Here is a 17,326-nt window from a genome sequence, read left to right on the forward strand (position 1 = left end):
CTCTGCTTCGACAAGACGTGCCAAGGAAACCGCCTCGCTAAACGCACTGAGATGGAACAATAAAAACAATTTGAAGGTTTGGTAGTGGTGTGACGTTACGCCACAAAATACGTCAGCAGATTGAACTTGTGTAATATTATTCTCTCTACGGTTGTATGTGGAATTTATTTTGCAGAGCCGGACACTATCCTGGTGTTCACAATCTTCTATAAATTATTCGGAGGAGGAACCCGCCTTGCAATGCCGAAGACAACATGCGCGCCAGACTCGTCGTCATTGAAGCCTGGTTCAGGGGCTACTGAGGGAGTCCCAGACTAGGGGGTGTCCGGATAGCCGAACTACCATCATCGGCCGGACTCCAAGACTATGAAGATACAAGATTGAAGACTTCGTCCCTTGTCCGGATGGGACTTTCCTTGGCGTGGAAGGCAAGCTTGGCGATACGGATATGTAGATCTCCTACCATTGTAACCGACTCTATGTAACCCTAGCCCTCTCCGGTGTCTATATAAACCGGATGGCTTTAGTCCATAGGACGAACAACAATCATACCGTAGGCTAGCCTCTAGGGTTTAGCCTCCTTGATCTCGTGGTAGATCTACTCTTGTAACCCACATCATCAATATTAATCAAGCAGGACGTAGGGTTTTACCTCCATCAAGAGGGCCCGAACCTGGGTAAAAACATCGTGTCCCTCGTCTCCTGTTACCATCCGCCTAGACGCACAATTCGGGACCCCCTACCTGAGATCCGCCGATTTTGACACCGACACCTGGGCTGACCGACACCCTCATATCCAACCCATACATTAGGTGGATATGAGAGATATGGATGCGCCCGGGCGCATCGTCCATGCCGGATCTGGCCCACGCTAGCCCCACATAAATTTGTCCCTATCCACATCCCGAACCAAACCCTAACAAGTCGACTCCGCCCCCAAGCTCCTGCCTGGGATCTCCGGCCTTCTCTGACATGAGAGGCAGCAAATCTGACTCTAAAATGTCCCAATCCATCGACTGGGACCTCATCCCATGCGGGGACGAGGAGTCGTTGGGCGTCCAAATGGCTCTCCGCGGTCTCAGGAGAAAATCCCAGCTCTGTAGTCAGAGTCACTTTGGCTTGAATCCATTGCATCCGTGAAAAATGGCGCTTGGATCCGGCGATGCAAATGGCTTGAGCCGCGTGGTTGCGATCTCGTCGGAGGTGACCACCATCGGCTGGTTGCGGAGCCCCTTTGGTACCGCCTTGTCCCTGCGACATCGGTCTTGGAGTTGGAAGTCAACACCTGCATGAGTCATGGCCCAACAACTGCCGATGTGCGGCTTGCCCGTCATGTGAGGAACAAGGCATGTCAAGTAGCTACAACCCTCAAGGCTGAGGCCGTGGAGGCGGAGGGGCACATCACCTTGGACAACAATGAGGAAGCCCTTTGTGCCCGCGTCCTCGAGAAGCGACATAGGAGGACGATGCGCGCCCTCGCAAGATAGCAAAGCTAGGTAGTACGTGCCATGGACGGACTGCCCTCTAAAGAGGAGAAGGAGGTTGCTAGTGACGGATCGGGTAACTCTGGCTCGATCCATTTTGCGTCTTCAACCACTACTTCCGTGACAAAGACGACAAGAGCAAGACAAGGCCAACCGTGGGCGAACTCTCTCCATTGCATAGCTCTTGTATTTAGAACATGCCATTTTTAGAGCATCTATAGCCGGACTTGGCAAATTCGACCTCTCAAACACCCGCAGACGCACCCGACGCGAACAGTGACCGGTCACGCCTCAAAAAATGCATTCCACATCCGGCTACCTCAAATCCATATTATTACATGCAATGCAATGATTTTGAGCAGAGCTTTGTCTGGTGCCGCTCCCCGCTCACCTGGCTCTGTCCTAGCCATGTCCGGCAGCTGCTGCGCTCCTCAAGGTGTTGGTTCGGTCATCGACATGGTAGAGTAGGGCAAGGGACATGAGCCGGCTCACGGGTCTCAAGGCGCTGTCGTCTCCCATTGAGGGAGTCCTGAACTAAGGGGTCCTCGGGCGCCCGGGCTATGTGATCATGGTTTTAAATAGCGGATAGCGGGCTGGTAGCGGATTGGGGTTCGTGTAGCGGAATGCGGAGAGCGAGCAATATTGTAGGCGCTATGTCCACATAGCAGATTTGTAAATACACTAGATTATTGTGTATATCTCTATATCATTAACAAAAATTAATGGCATTTAATTGGAGCAGTAGCGGATGCTATTGCGCTAGCGCTATTGCGGACGCAATAGCGGATGCTATCTTTGCAATTTGAAACTATGTATGTGATATGGGCCGGATGTGGAAGTTGATTGCACTTGTCCTTGACAAAATGATAAGAGTGAAGTATGTTGGCGGAGTCACCCTCAAGAACTCTCTAGTTCTTCTTCTTAGGGATCCACACCATCTTGATGGGAATCCTTGGAGTTGTAGTCGTACTTGATGAGGTAGAACTTGATGTAGTTGATACGTCCATTTTGCATCATGCTTTTATATCAATATTTATTGCATTATGGGCTGTTATTACACATTATATATCAATATTTATGGCTATTCTCTCTTATTTTACAAGGTTTACCAGGAAGAGGGGGAATGCTGGCAGTTGGAATTCTGGCTGGAAAAGGAGCAAACATTGGAAACCTATTCTGCACTGCTCCAAAAGTCCTAAAACTCTACGAAACATATTTTTGGATTTATTAAGAATTATTGAGCGGAGGAAGTACACCAAGGGGCCCACACCCTGTCCAGGAGGGAGGGGGCGTCCCCCCTACTGGGCGCGACCCCCTGTCTCCTGGGCCCCCTGGTGGCCCTCCGGTGTCCACCTTCTGCTATACGAGGGCTTTTACCCTGGAAAAAATCATGGGCAAGCTTACGGGACGAAACTCCGCCGCCACGAGGCGAAACCTTGGCGGAATCAATCTAGGGCTCTGGCGGAGCTGTTCTGCCGGGGACACTTCCCTCCGAGAGGGGGAAATCATCACCAACGTCATCATCAACGATCCTCTCATCTGGAGGGGGTCAATCTCCATCAACATCTTCACCAGCACCATCTCCTCTCAAAACCCTAGTTCATCTCTTGTATCCAATCTTGTATCAAAACCACAAATTGGTACGCGTGGGTTGCTAGTAGTGTTGATTACTCCTTGTAGTTGATGCTAATTGGTTTACTTGGTGGAAGATCATATGTTTAGATCCTTTATGCATATTATTACTCCTCTGAGTATGAACATGAATATGCTTTGTGAGTAGTTACGTTTGTTCCTGAGGACATGGGTGAAGTCTTGCTATTAGTAGTCATGTGAATTTGGTATTCGTTTGATATTTTGATGAGATGTATGTTGTCTTTTCCTCTAGTGGTGTTATGTGAACGTTGACTACATGACACTTCACCATTATTTGGGCCTAGAGGAAGGCATAGGGAAGTAATAAGTAGATGATGGGTTGCTAGAGTGAAAGAAGCTTAAAGCCTAGTTTATGCGTTGCTTTGTTAGGGGCTGATTTGGATCCATATGTTTAATGCTATGGTTAGGTTTACCTTAATACTTCCTTTTGTAGTTGTGGATGCTTGCAATAGGGGTTAATCATAAGTGGGATGCTTGTCCAAGTAAGGGCAGTACCCAAGCACCGGTCCACCCACATATCAAATTATCAAAGTACCGAACGTGAATCATATGAGCGTGATGAAAACTAGCTTGACGATAATTTCCATGTGTCCTCGGGAGCTCCTTCCTCATTATTAGAAATTGTCCAGGCTTATCCTTTGCTACATAAAGGATTGGGCCACCTTGCTGCACTTTATTTACTTTGTTTACTTGTTACTCGTTACTATTTATCTTATCACAAAACTATCTATCACCTACAATTTCAGTGCTTGCAGAGAAAACCTTACTGAAAACCGCTTATCATTTCCTTCTGCTCCTCGTTGGGTTTGACACTCTTGCTTACTGAAAGGACTACGATAGATCCTCCCCACTTGTGGGTCATCAAGACTCTTTTCTGGCGCCGTTGCCGGAGAGTGTAGCGCTTTTGGTGAGTGGAACTTGGTAAGGAAACATTTATATAGTGTGCTGAAATTTTCTGTTACTTGTCACTATGAAAACTAATCCTTTGAGGGGCTTGTTTGGGGTATATTTACCCCGACCAGAAGAGCAAAGAGTTGCTCCTCAACCTACTAAACTTTATGAAAATATTTACTTTGTTATTCCTTCAGGTATGATAGAGAAACTGCTAGCTAATCCATTTACAAAAGATGAAACATTGCATCACGATTTACACCTTATCTTTGTGGATGAAGTTTGTGGATTATTTAAGCTTGCAGGTATTCCCAATGATGTTGTCAAAAGGAAGGTCTTCCCTTTATCTTTGAAGGGAGATGCATTGACATGGTATAGGCTATGTGATGATACGAGATCTTGGAATTATAAACGATTGAAGTTGGAATTTCACCAGAAATTCTATCCTATGCATCTTGTTCATCGTGATCGTAATTACATATATAATTTCTGGCCTCGCGAAGGAGAAAGCATCGCTCAAGCTTGGGGGAGGCTTAAGTCAATGTTATATTCATGCCCCAATCATGAGCTCTCCCGGGAAATGATTATTCAAAATTTCTATGCTCGGCTTTCTCTGAATAATCACAACCTGCTCGATACTTCCTGTGCTGGTTCTTATATGCTGAAGACTATTGATTTCAAATGGTACTTATTGGAAAGAATTAAACGCAACTCTGAAGATTGGGGTCCCGACGATGGTAAGGAGTCAGGTATGACACCTAAGTTCGATTGTGTTAAATCTTTTTCGTGGATTTAGCGCTAAGTATGGACTTGACTCTGACGTAGTAGCTTCTTTTTGTGAATCTTTTTCTACTCACGTTGATCTTCCTAAAGAGAAGTGGTTTAAATATAATCCTACTGTTGAAGTGAAAGTAGTTGCACCTATTACAGTCGTAGAAAAGACTATCACCTATAGTGATCCTATTGTTCCTACTACGTATGTTGAGAAACCCACATTTCCTGTTAGGATAAAGGATCATGCTAAAACTTCAACTGTGGTTCGTAAGAGTAATACTAGGACTTATACACCTCCTGAGCAAATCAATGTTGAACCTAGTATTGCTATGGTTAAATATCTCTTGGATGATGATTTAGATGGCATGTTATTTATTTCTGTAATGAAACTGCTAATATTGCTAGACCAGATACTAAGATACATAGACCTGTCGTAGGCATGCCTGTTATTTCTATTAAAATAGGAGATCATTGTTATCATGGTTCATGTGATATGGGTGCTAGTGCTAGTGCTATACCTTATGATTTATATAAAGAAATTATGCACGAATTGCACCCGTTGAATTAGAAGGCATTGATGTTACTATTAAGCTTGCTAATAGGGATACCATTAAACCAGTTGGGATTGTTAGAGATGTTAAAGTTTTGTGTGGGAAAGTTAAATACCTTGCTGATTTTCTTGTTCTTGCTTCGCCACAAGATGCCTTCTGTCCAATTATTTTTGGTAGACCCTTCTTGAATACAGCTAGTGCTAAGATTGATTGTGAAAAAGATACTGTCACCGTTGGCTTAGATGGTATGTCTCATGAGTTTAATTTTGCTAAGTTTTGTAGACAACCTCGTGATAGGGAACCACCTAGTAAGGATGAGATTATTAGTCTTGCTTCCATTGTTGTGCCTCCTACTGATCCGTTAGAACAATATTTGCTAGACCATGAAAATGATATGTTTATCTTCACTACTATTAAACAATCAAACAAGAACTTTCTTATGTACACCCCACAAAATGTACACAGACACATCACCACCACAAGATGAAGCCCACACGACCCAATCTAACAGCCATCATTAATTTATTTGAGATCTGGTGTGCGCTTAGCAGTTTACATGGACTGACCGTATTCCACCAGACGAAAATATGAAACTCTCCATCCCACCTCCGCAGCCCCTCAAATCACGCTAATCTAACCATCTAATAAATTTGAAAAAAAAAGGAATCTAAACCTAATCGTCTCCCTCGCCCCTCTCCTGCCTTTCCTCGCCACCGCCCCAAAGGAAGCTCAGCAGCCCCGTCGGCTCCCTGCACGGCGGCCTCGATCCCTGCATCGCATCGTCGCCTTCCTGGACGGTTCCCTCGCGGCCATGCACCGCGTTGACACCTCCCTGCCGGCTCCCTTGCCACCCTGCACCGCACCGTCGAGTGGGTGGCCGCTCCTCCTTTCACCTACAATCAAATATTCATAGATTTGTCAGGCTACAACAAGATTATTATGCAGCAATTTGCCTGAGTTTTGAAGCAGCAGACAACCCCATCAGATCGGCCAGGTATGATTTCCACGGCCAATGGAAACCCACCTGGTCGCTTAATCAGATCTGCCTGAGTCGCGGGCGCCCTGCACGATGACAACAACTTTGTGTTGTTCCGTGCTGACGACACGGTCATATGGTGGACGTTCTGAGTCCCCTACGGATACCTGGTCACCGGGAAGGACTTCATGCCTGCGGCGTAGCTCTTCTCCGGCGTTTCCGATACCAACAAGGCCGAAGGGAAGTACCGGCTCACCAACCAGCAACAGGACGGCAAAACCTGGTGGCGCGAGGGCAGAACCTGTTCCCGCTGGTCCCGGAGGCGTTCAAGGGTGTTGAGCAGATCGGCGTCATCGGATATGGTCTCCAGGTTCAGTCCCGGCTTCGGTTTGCTCCCTCACTGCAGAATTTCCCTCCTATATCTGTCGAGATTTACCATGCCTGTCTACTCTACTGCTATTCTACTGAATACTATTCTTGGATAAACACATTAATCAGTCTGGTTAGATGGAGTGACCAATTTCACAAAAAATTGTCATGTTCTGCTACTTGGGTTCACAGTCTACAGGTGTGCTGGCTCTAACATAGTTTTCTCATGGTGTTTTTGTACAGTCCGGAGGCCAAGAACCTGGGAGACTCTTTGGTTAACCCTACTGTGTGGAGCGGTGATTGAACTGGGACCAGAACCTGAGGAAACAAATATTGTAGTACGTTCATGATTATATATGCACAATATCGTACCGGTGTTCCTGCCATTGAATACTTCTTGTGTACTATGTTTGAGAATTTTTTCTATTAGCACCAAGGAAAAAAGTGGCACTATGGGTTGCTACTTACATAACAGAGGGAAACGTGCAACCAACCTGTGAGGCCACTTAATGTGTCACAGAAGGAATCAAACCTGAAAAGCACAATGATGACAGAGAAGGAATCACCGGAAGCGCTAAAATACAATGAAAAAGACTAATGCGATAAGCAGTTTCACGGATGGAAGCATATAATCTGAACTGTTTTCCAGCTCAAAGCATTGGAAGCATCAAATATTGTACTTCTTTTTCTCCTACAACTATCCTGTTTATGGCTCATAACTAAATCTTTCAAGTACAACAACCATGATTGGGAACAGTAAGATCCTGATTGTGACAGTTGCATATGGCATCCTCTCGGCGTAACGACTTCGGGACTCCATTTCAAGACCTAACCAACATTAGCAATTCAGGTATCTGAACTGTTTTTCAGCTCAAAGCATTGAAAACACCAAATCATTGTACTTATTTTCTCCTGCAACCATCCTGTTTATGGCTCAAGTAAATCTTTCATGTACAACAACCATGATTGGGAACACTAAGATCCTGATTGAGACAGTTGCATATAGCATCCTCTCAGCCTAACGAATTTGGAACTCCATTTGTGTGTAAAAAAATGTTACTATACTGACAGTGGTGGTATAGGCATAAATGTTGATGTGATGACGTTTGATCAGGCTCCATATCATGATGCAAATTCCTTCAATGCAAACCAGACATTTTGTAACAAGGAAAATGTCAATAATTACGACTCAGCGTGACGACTTAGGGACCCCATTTGAGGACCTATTCAACATCACCAACTCAGGTAAGTAACTTAAATATATCACCAACTCGAGCCTAGGTAAAGATTTCGTCCACGAAGGCCAAATGGCAGGTCCTAAAGAGTTGAAGAGACAAAGGGAAAGGGAGAGGTATGCACTAAACAGGTCTCATAAGAAAGCTACATCTACTATTCTTAATGCAGAACACACCCCATCTAGGACACCCGCGGCAATATCACCTGGTCTGTCCATTATATTCTGTTCTTTATATATGATTGAGCAATCAGAAGTATAATCAAATATATGATCAGGTGATTTCTTCTGCCGGATTTTCACACTGCCGAGAGGCCACTGTGCAATCTGCTGTCACCCAACTACGATACAAACCAGGTGTTGAATTCTAACCTTAGAATATCTTCATTTGTCTGTGAATAAATGTCGCTGTACAAACATTGGTGATGTAGGCATACGTGTTGATGCGATGACAGCAGATCAGACTTCATTTTGTAAAAAGAAAAGATGTGCATAATGAAGCCTCTAGTAGCAGATTCTTTGCAACATTTTGGGTTGCAATCGCCACTTGAATCCTTAAACTGCATCTTGGGTAACAGAGCATGCCAGGTTGAGCAACTAAGCACCACAAATAAAGACAGGGAAGCCAGTAAAAGAGTAAATAAAACATTAGAAGAAATTATGCAAAATTTGATATCACAATAACCAGAGGAGCGTCCTTTCCATGTAAAGACCAAGTATTCTTTTTTCCTTTCTGTTCTGACACAAGGATAAGCCACGAGATGTATAAAAAAGAAAACATCCTATTATTTCTGAGCACCCCAAGTACAAAACTATGTGCCTCATCAGAAGAGCTGAAATTCATGAGAAAATATCTCGATTTTCTAAGCTAATCATCTCATGAGAGTTGAGGTAGTTACCAAAAATCTTCATTGTACAACCGTACAGCTTGATCTCCGAAAGTTCAAAGCATGGTTGGCAACGCCGGTAATTTTGGTTGATGAGTACTATCATTAGCCCCTGCATTCCTCAAGCTTCTGCTGCAGCCTGACGTTGTGCTTTAACTACAGAGTAATGGCAAAATATGTTAAAACACAACAAATGATAGTACACTCTTAAAATAAATTTAAGTGTGCATTCCTGATGTGCGTTACCAGAAACCTAAATGGTAAAAACCCTCGAAATATCGACCAGATCCTGAATCTCACAATTTAGTAAAATAAGACTAGAATCTCATTCCAACTTCAATTGACAAATGATAGGTACACAAAAACTATGAGTACTGATTAAGAAGCTGGCATTCAATTGCGACTACCTGAGTCCGTCAAGTACCTAGAGCAGCCGAGCAGTAGGTGAGCTGCGAGCGCCTACCCGGAGCGAGTGTGGGAGCCAAGCACGGGGGACAACAATGACAGCGGGCACGTAGATGCACTGGATCTCGGTCCTCTATGATATGCCCGCTCCCGCATCGTGTCCAGCATGCCCCTCTAGCTCCTGTCTAGATCTGCGCTAGGACATGGGGATGGCAGCGGCAGAGTTTATCTAGGGAAGACCGGCGGGGTTGCTGGCGAGGCGAGACCGTCGTGCGGCGAGGAGGCGGCGGGGCGAGGCAGAGGGGAGGAGGAGGAGGCGTCGTGCGACGGCGCGGCGTGCGGAGGAGAGCAGGCAGCGGGGAGAATGGGCGGCGGCCACCATGGAATGGGGAGTGGTGGGGAGAGAGTGAAGGGATAAGTGTCTGCGTGTCTCTTCTTTTTCTTTCTTTTTTCTTTTTTGCTCGAAGCCTTTTTGGTCAAGTACTAATAAGCATAGGCGTTCCTCTAAGAAAATATAAACGTTGTCCAGGTCAGTTTTTCTGAGAGCCCATGTCATTTTCTTTATCAATAGCCCTTTTGGTCATTTGGCTTATATTAGCATCGGATGTTGTCAAAAAAAAATATTGGGCGTGTCCGATTTGACTGTGTGGGTGCTATGTTTTTATATGTCACAAGGGTTTAGAAAAATGTTCAGTCATAATCATTTTGATAGCTATTGAGATCTTTATTGATATTTGTTATTGAACATATCAAAAAAATGTAATCATGTAAGTCATCTTGTGGTCTGTGGATGTTAAATTTCATGGAGTACTTCATGAGAGATATTGTGTCCGACAATCCAAAACAGGTATATTTTGCTTCATATTATGATACTCGTTATTTTGTGGTGTGTAAGTATTTCAAAAAAGTCTTATCACTACTTGACTTTATGTTCACATGACATGTTTTAGAAAAAAATGGTCGTCATTTTAATCGACTTGGAATTCAATGATGATGATATAAGAAATCAAGACTTGAAAACTTGAGATATTCTTGGGCTATGTTTGTTGTTTGTCTTGGATCAAGATTAAGATCTAAAATGTTTTAATCATAGATATGATACGTGTGTTCCACGTGCACACTTACTTTGTATCAAAAGATTGATGTGGTTACACAAAGTCATGGTAGCACAAGTTGTATCTATAGATTGTGATACATAGTGATGCATCTTTGTGAGGTTAATTGTGTGCCCAGTTTATTAATGCTTCTACGGTTTCTGATTTAGTGGTTTACACTGAAGGTGCATAGCATCAATATGATTAGACTTAAGAGATAAGGAGAAATAATGGTTAAATACGAATGTTAAATACACATGGTTTGTCGTTTCCGTAAAAGACGGAGTTATGATAATAAATGAAATATGCTCAAAGTCTAACTTACTTTCAAATTTTGATGTATATGGATCCAGAGTTGATGGCCAAGATGTTGTCTATGTGTGTTACTTAAGTGTAAATCTTTGTGACAATATTGACTAACATACTATTGTATGTAACGTGTTCTTGTAGTCCATTTCAAAACTATATCTGCAAAAGCATAATTTCATACAAATTATGATTTGAAATAATTGTTTCCTAACTAGGATAACTGAGAATTTTTTTTCTATGATTTTACGTGCGTTGCACGTGCACGCTTACTAGTATGAAGGAAAGAAGGGAAATAGACGAAGTATTCCTTAAACAGGAACCTATGCTGAAACATAATCTTTCCGTTGAAATTCTTGGGGATCCCCCTCCACCCAAGGGTGATCCCGTGTTTGAACTCAAACCTTTACCTGATAATCTTAAGTATGCTTATCTTGATGAAAAGAAAATATATCCTGTTATTATTAGTGCTAACCTTTCAGAGCAAGCAGAAGAAAGATTATTGAAAACTCTGAAGAAGCACGGAGCTGCTATTGGATATACTCTGGATGATCTTAAGGGCGTTAGTCCCACGTTATGCCAACACAAAATTAAATTGGAGGACAATGTCAAACCAGTTAGAGATCCTCAACGACGACTAAATCCCAAGATGAAAGAAGTGGTAAGAAAGGAGATACTAAAGCTCCTTAAGGCGGGTATAATTTATCCCGTTGCTGATAGTGAATGGGTAAGTCATGTCCATTGTGTTCCTAAAAAGGGAGGTATTACTGTCGTTCCTAATGATAAAGATGAATTAATCCCACAAAGAATTATTACAGGTTATAGGATGGTAATTGATTTTCGTAAATTAAATAAGGCTACTAAGAAAGATCATTACCCTTTACCTTTTATTGATCAAATGATAGAAAGACTATCCAAACACACACATTTTTGCTCTCTAGATGGTTATTCTGGTTTCTCTCAAATACCTGTGTCAGCGGGAGATCAATCAAAAACTACTTTTACTTGCCCTTTCGGTACTTTTGCTTATAGACGTATGCCTTTTGGTTTATGCAATGCACCTGCTACCTTTCAATGATGCATGATGGCTATATTATCTGATTTTTGTGAAAAGATTTGTGAGGTATTCATGGATGACTTCTCCGTTTATGGATCCTCTTTTGATAGTTGTTTGTGCAACCTTGATCGAGTTTTGCAGAGATGCGAAGACACTATTCTCGTTCTGAATTGTGAAAAGTGTCACTTTATGGTTAATGAAGGCATTGTCTTGGGGCACAAGATTTCCGAGAGAGGTATTGAAGTTGATAAAGCCAAAGTTGATGCTATTGAGAAGATGCCATGTCCCAAGGACATAAAAGGTATAAGAAGTTTCCTTGGCCATGCCGGTTTTTATAGGAGGTTCATTAAGGACTTCTCTAAAATCTCTAGGCCTCTGACTAATTTGTTGCAAAAAGATATTCCTTTTGTCTTTGATGATGATTGTGTAGAAGCATTTGAAATACTTAAGAAGGCTTTCATCACTGCTTCTGTTGTTCAGCCACCTGATTGGAATTTACCTTTTGAAATTATGTGTGATGCTAGTGATTATGCTAGAGGTGATGTTCTAGGGAAAAGAGTTGATAAGAAATTGAATGTTATCCAGTATGCTAGTAAGACTCTTGATACTGCCCAAAGAAATTATGCTACTACTGAAAAAGAATTATTAGCAATTGTGTTTGCATGTGATAAGTTTAGACCTTATATTGTTGATTCCAAAGTTACTATTCACACTGATCATGCTGCTATTAAATATCTCATGGAAAAGAAAGACGCTAAGCCTAGACTCATTAGATGGGTTCTCCTGCTCCAAGAATTTGATTTGCATATTATTGATAGAAAGGGAGCTGAGAACCTAGTTGCAGACAACTTGTCTAGGTTAGAGAATGTTCTTGATGACCCACTGCCTATTGATGATAGCTTTTCTGATGAACTATTAGCGGTCATTAATGCTTCTCGTACTGCTCCTTGGTATGCTGATTATGCTAATTACTTTGTTGCTAAATTTATACCTCCTAGTTTCACATACCAGCAAAAGAAAAAGTTCTTTTATGATTTAAGACATTACTTCTGGGATGATCCACACCTTTATAAAGAAGGAGTAGATGGTGTTATTAGATGTTGTGTGCCTGAGCATGAACAGGAACAGATCCTACACAAGTGTCACTCTGAATCCTACGGAGGGCACCATGCTGGAGATAGAACTGCACACAAGGTACTACAATCTGGTTTTTATTGGCCTAATCTCTTCAAAGATGCTCGTAAGTTTGTCTTATCTTGTGATGAATGTCAAAGAATAGGTAACATAGTAGACGTCAAGAAATGCCTATGAACTATTCTCTTGTTATTGAACTATTTGATGTTTGGGGCTTCGATTATATGGGACCTTTTACTGCCTCTAATGGTTACACACATATTTTAGTTGCTGTTGATTACGTTACTAAGTGGGTAGAAGCTATTCCAACTAGTAGTGTTGATCATAACCCTTCTATTAAAATGCTTAAAGAAGTTATTTTTCCGAGGTTTGGAGTCCCTAGATATCTTATGACTGATGGTGGTTCACATTTTATTCATGGTGCTTTCCGTAAGATGCTTGCTAAGTATGATGTCAATCATAGAATCACATCTCCTTATCATCCGCAGTCTAGTGGTCAAGTAGAGTTGAGAAATAGAGAGCTCAAATTAATTTTGCAAAAGACTGTGAATAGATCTAGAAAGAATTGGTCCAAAAAACTTAATGATGCATTATGGGCCTATAGAACTGCATACAAAAATCCTATGGGTATGTCTCCATATAAGATGGTTTATGGAAAAGCATGTCATTTACCTCTTGAACTTGAACATAAAGCATATTGGGCTATTAAAGAGCTCAACTATGACTTCAAACTTGCCGGTGAGAAGAGGTTGTTTGACATTATCTCACTTGATGAATGGAGAACCCAGGCCTATGATAATGCCAAGCTATTCAAAGAAAAAGTCAAACACTGGCACGATAAAAGGATACAAAAGCGTGAGTTTAACGTAGGAGATTATGTGTTATTATTCAACTCTCGTTTAAGATTTTTTGCAGGAAAACTTCTCTCTAAATGGGAAGGTCCTTACGTTATCGAGGAGGTCTATCGTTCTGGTGCCATAAAAATCAACAACTTCGAAGGCACAAGTCCGAGGGTGGTAAACGGTCAAAGAATTAAACATTATATTTCAGGTAACCCTATTAATGTTGAAACTAATATTATTGAAACCGTAACCCCGGAGGAATACATAAGGGACATTTTCCAGAACAATCCAGACTCCAAAAAGGAATAGGTATGTGGTACAGTAAGTAAATCGACTCCAAAACAACTCCAATGGCAATTTTTATCAGTCTTGGAATATTTAAGAATTTTAGGAAGAAAGAAGTAGTCCGAAAGGGACACGAGGCCCCCGCGAGAGTGGAGGGCGCGCCCACCCTTACTAGGAGCGCCCCCCTGTTTCGTGGGCACCTCGTGTGCCTCCCAGACTCCGTTTTCTTGCACGTTACGTATTTTGGTCGGTAAAAATTCATTATATATACTCCCGAAGGTTTTGACCATCGTATTACGCAAATATCCTCTGTTTTCGTTTCGAGCTGTTTCTGTTTCATATCTAGAACATCATGTCGTCTCCAAGCACTCCCAAGGACAAGTTTTTTGAGAGGGTTATCAACCCCTATCTCGCGGAGGTGCTGCAACACCCTCAAACCATTGAGATGCGTAAGGGGGTGCTGCACATCTGCGATGTGGAGGGACCAAGGCGTACAGGAAGCATGGAGACAAAGCTCGAGGCCGTGGAGCAGCAAGTTTTCAAGTGCCAAGGGATGGTGGAGTGTGGACTTAACGCCAACCAGATGATGATCACAGAGTTCACCAACAACCACAAGCTGGATGCCAAAGTCATTGGGGAGACCATCTTCAAGGTTCAAGAGAAAATCGAGCACCTCCAAGCCCAGATCTATGACCTGCAAAACTAGAACTGTGAGATGAATATAGATTCAAGATAATGAGTTTGGTTGCAGATTTAAGGATCCCAGAGACTCGATCATCCTTCTATGATGGAGAGCCTATGCCTTGGAAGATGGATGACAAGCCTACATCATCAACAATTCCTACTTCACCACCTCCGAGGACATAATCACATGGGTATGGGCACTCCCCATGGCAACTGCCAAGCTTGGGGGAGGTGCCCCGGTATCGTATCACCATCACACTCCTATCTTTACCATTTTGTTTAGATTCGATCCTTTTAGTAGTATCTTGATTTAGTATATTGAAGTTTTGATATCAAGTAGTTTGAGTTTTGGTTTGTGATCTATTTTTGTAATCGAGTCCGTGAGCTATCTATAATAAAGATTAGTGTTGAGTCAAGGGTTTGCTATGTTGCTATGATCTTGAGAAAGTAGAAAGAATTAAAAAGTTCATATTGATCTTATGGTTAGTGATGACTTCACATATAGAAAGTATGAGGCATAAAAATTGTTGAGAGTTGATAAACGTAGCCTTGGTCATCGTTGCAATTAATAGGAAGTGATAAGGAAAGAGAGGTTCACATATAAATATATTATCTTGGACACCTTTTATGATTGTGAGCACTCATTAAATATGACATGCTAAAGAAGTTGACATTGGACAAGGAAGACAATGTAATGATTTATGTTTTCTCACATCTCAATTAAAGTATATTGTCATTGACCGTCCACACATATTGAGCTTGCATTTCCCCCTCATGCTAGCCAAATTCCTTGCACCAAGTAGAGATACTACTTGTGCTTCCAAATATCCTTAAACCCAGTTTTTGCCATGAGAGTCCACCATACCTACCTATGGATTGAGTAAGATCCTTCAAGTAAGTTGTCATCGGTGCAAGCAATAAAAATTTCTCTCTAAATATGTATGACTTATTAGTGCAGAGAAAATAAGCTTTGTACGATCTTGTTGTGGAAGCAATAAAAGCGACATACTGCATAATAAAGGTCCACATACAAGGGGCAATATAAAGTGACGTTCTTTTGCATTAAGATTTTGTACATCCAACCCTAAACGCACATGACAACCTCTGCTTCCCTCTACGAAGGGCCTATCTTTTATCTTATGGTTTTACTTTATGCTTGAGTCAAGGTGATCCTCACATTTCCCTTTTTCATTTTATCCTTTGGCAAGCTCTTCGTGTTTGAAAGATCATGATATATATATCCAATTGGATGTAAGTTAGCATGGGCTATTATTGTTGACATCACCTAAAGGTGAATACGTTGGGAGGCAACACAATAAGCCCCTATCTTTCTCAGTGTCCGGCTGAAACTCCATAACCACAAGTATTGCGTGAGTGTTAGCAATTGTAGAAGACTATGAGATAGTTGAGTATGTGAACTTGCTGAAAAGCTTTATTGTTGACTCTTTCTGATGTTATGATAAATTGCGATTGCTTCAATGACTGAGATTGTAGTTTGTTAGTTCTCAATGAAGTTTTTGAACCATACTTGACATTGTGAATTGATTGTTACTAGAGCATAAGAAATCATATGATAGAATCCATATATGTTGATGTTATAAGAATGATAATGATGCCCCCATGTCCGTATTTTATTTTTATCGACACCTCTATCTCTAAACATGTGGACATATTTTTCAATATCGGCTTCCGCTTGAGGACAAGCGAGGTCTAAACTTGGGGGAGTTGATACGTCCATTTTTCATTATGCTTTTATATCAATATTTATTGCATTATGGGCTGTTATTACACATTATATCTCAATACTTATGGCTATTCTCTCTTATTTTACAAGGTTTACCATGAAGAGGGGGAATGCCGGCAGCTGGAATTCTGGCTGGAAAAGGAGCAAACATTGGAAACCTATTCTGCACTGCTCCAAAAGTCCTGAAACTCCAGGAAACATATTTTTGGATTTATTAAGAATTATTGAGCAGAAGAAGGAAAGCAGGGGGCCCACACCCTATCCAGGAGGGTGGGGGGTGCCCCCCCTACTAGGCGTGCCCCCTGTCACCTGGGCCCCCTGGTGGCCCTCCGGTGTCCATCTTCTGCTATATGAGGGATTTTACCCTGGAAAAAATCGTGGGCAAGCTTACAAGACGAAACTCCGCCGCCACGAGGCAGAACCTTGGCGGAATCAATATAGGGCTCTGGCAGAGCTGTTCTGCCGGGGACACTTCCCTCCGGGAGGGGGAAATCATCACCAACGATCCTCTCATCTGGAGGGGGTCAATCTCCATCAACATCTTCACCAGCACCATCTCCTCTCAAAACCCTAGTTCATCTCTTGTATCCAATCTTGTATCAAAACCACAAATTGGTATGTGTGGGTTGCTAGTAGTGTTGATTACTCCTTGTAGTTGATGCTAATTGGTTTACTTGGTGGAAGATCATATGTTCAGATCCTTTATGCATATTATTACTCCTATGATTATGAACATGAATATGCTTTGTGAGTAGTTACGTTTGTTCCTGAGGACATGGGTGAAGTCTTGCTATTAGTAGTCATGTGAATTTGGTATTCGTTTGATATTTTGATGAGATGTATGTTGTCTTTTCCTCTAGTGGTGTTATGTGAACGTCGACTACATGACACTTCACCATTATTTGGGCCTAGAGGAAGGCATAGGGAAGTAATAAGTAGATGATGGGTTGCTAGAG

General features: G+C 42.1%; 1 long non-coding RNA gene across 1 annotated transcript; it reads right to left on the reverse strand.

Moving 5' to 3' along the window:
* Window positions 1-5,870: 5,870 nt before the first annotated feature.
* Window positions 5,871-9,628, reverse strand: LOC119365861. Its single transcript, XR_005175792.1, has 3 exons — window positions 9,227-9,628; window positions 8,832-8,975; window positions 5,871-6,246 (listed from the first exon to the last, which is right to left on the reverse strand). It is a non-coding gene; the product is annotated as an uncharacterized LOC119365861 (long non-coding RNA).
* Window positions 9,629-17,326: the final 7,698 nt, after the last annotated feature.

This window comes from Triticum dicoccoides, chromosome 2B (genome assembly GCF_002162155.2).
Source record: "Triticum dicoccoides isolate Atlit2015 ecotype Zavitan chromosome 2B, WEW_v2.0, whole genome shotgun sequence".
Classification (NCBI taxonomy): Eukaryota; Viridiplantae; Streptophyta; class Magnoliopsida; order Poales; family Poaceae; genus Triticum; species Triticum dicoccoides.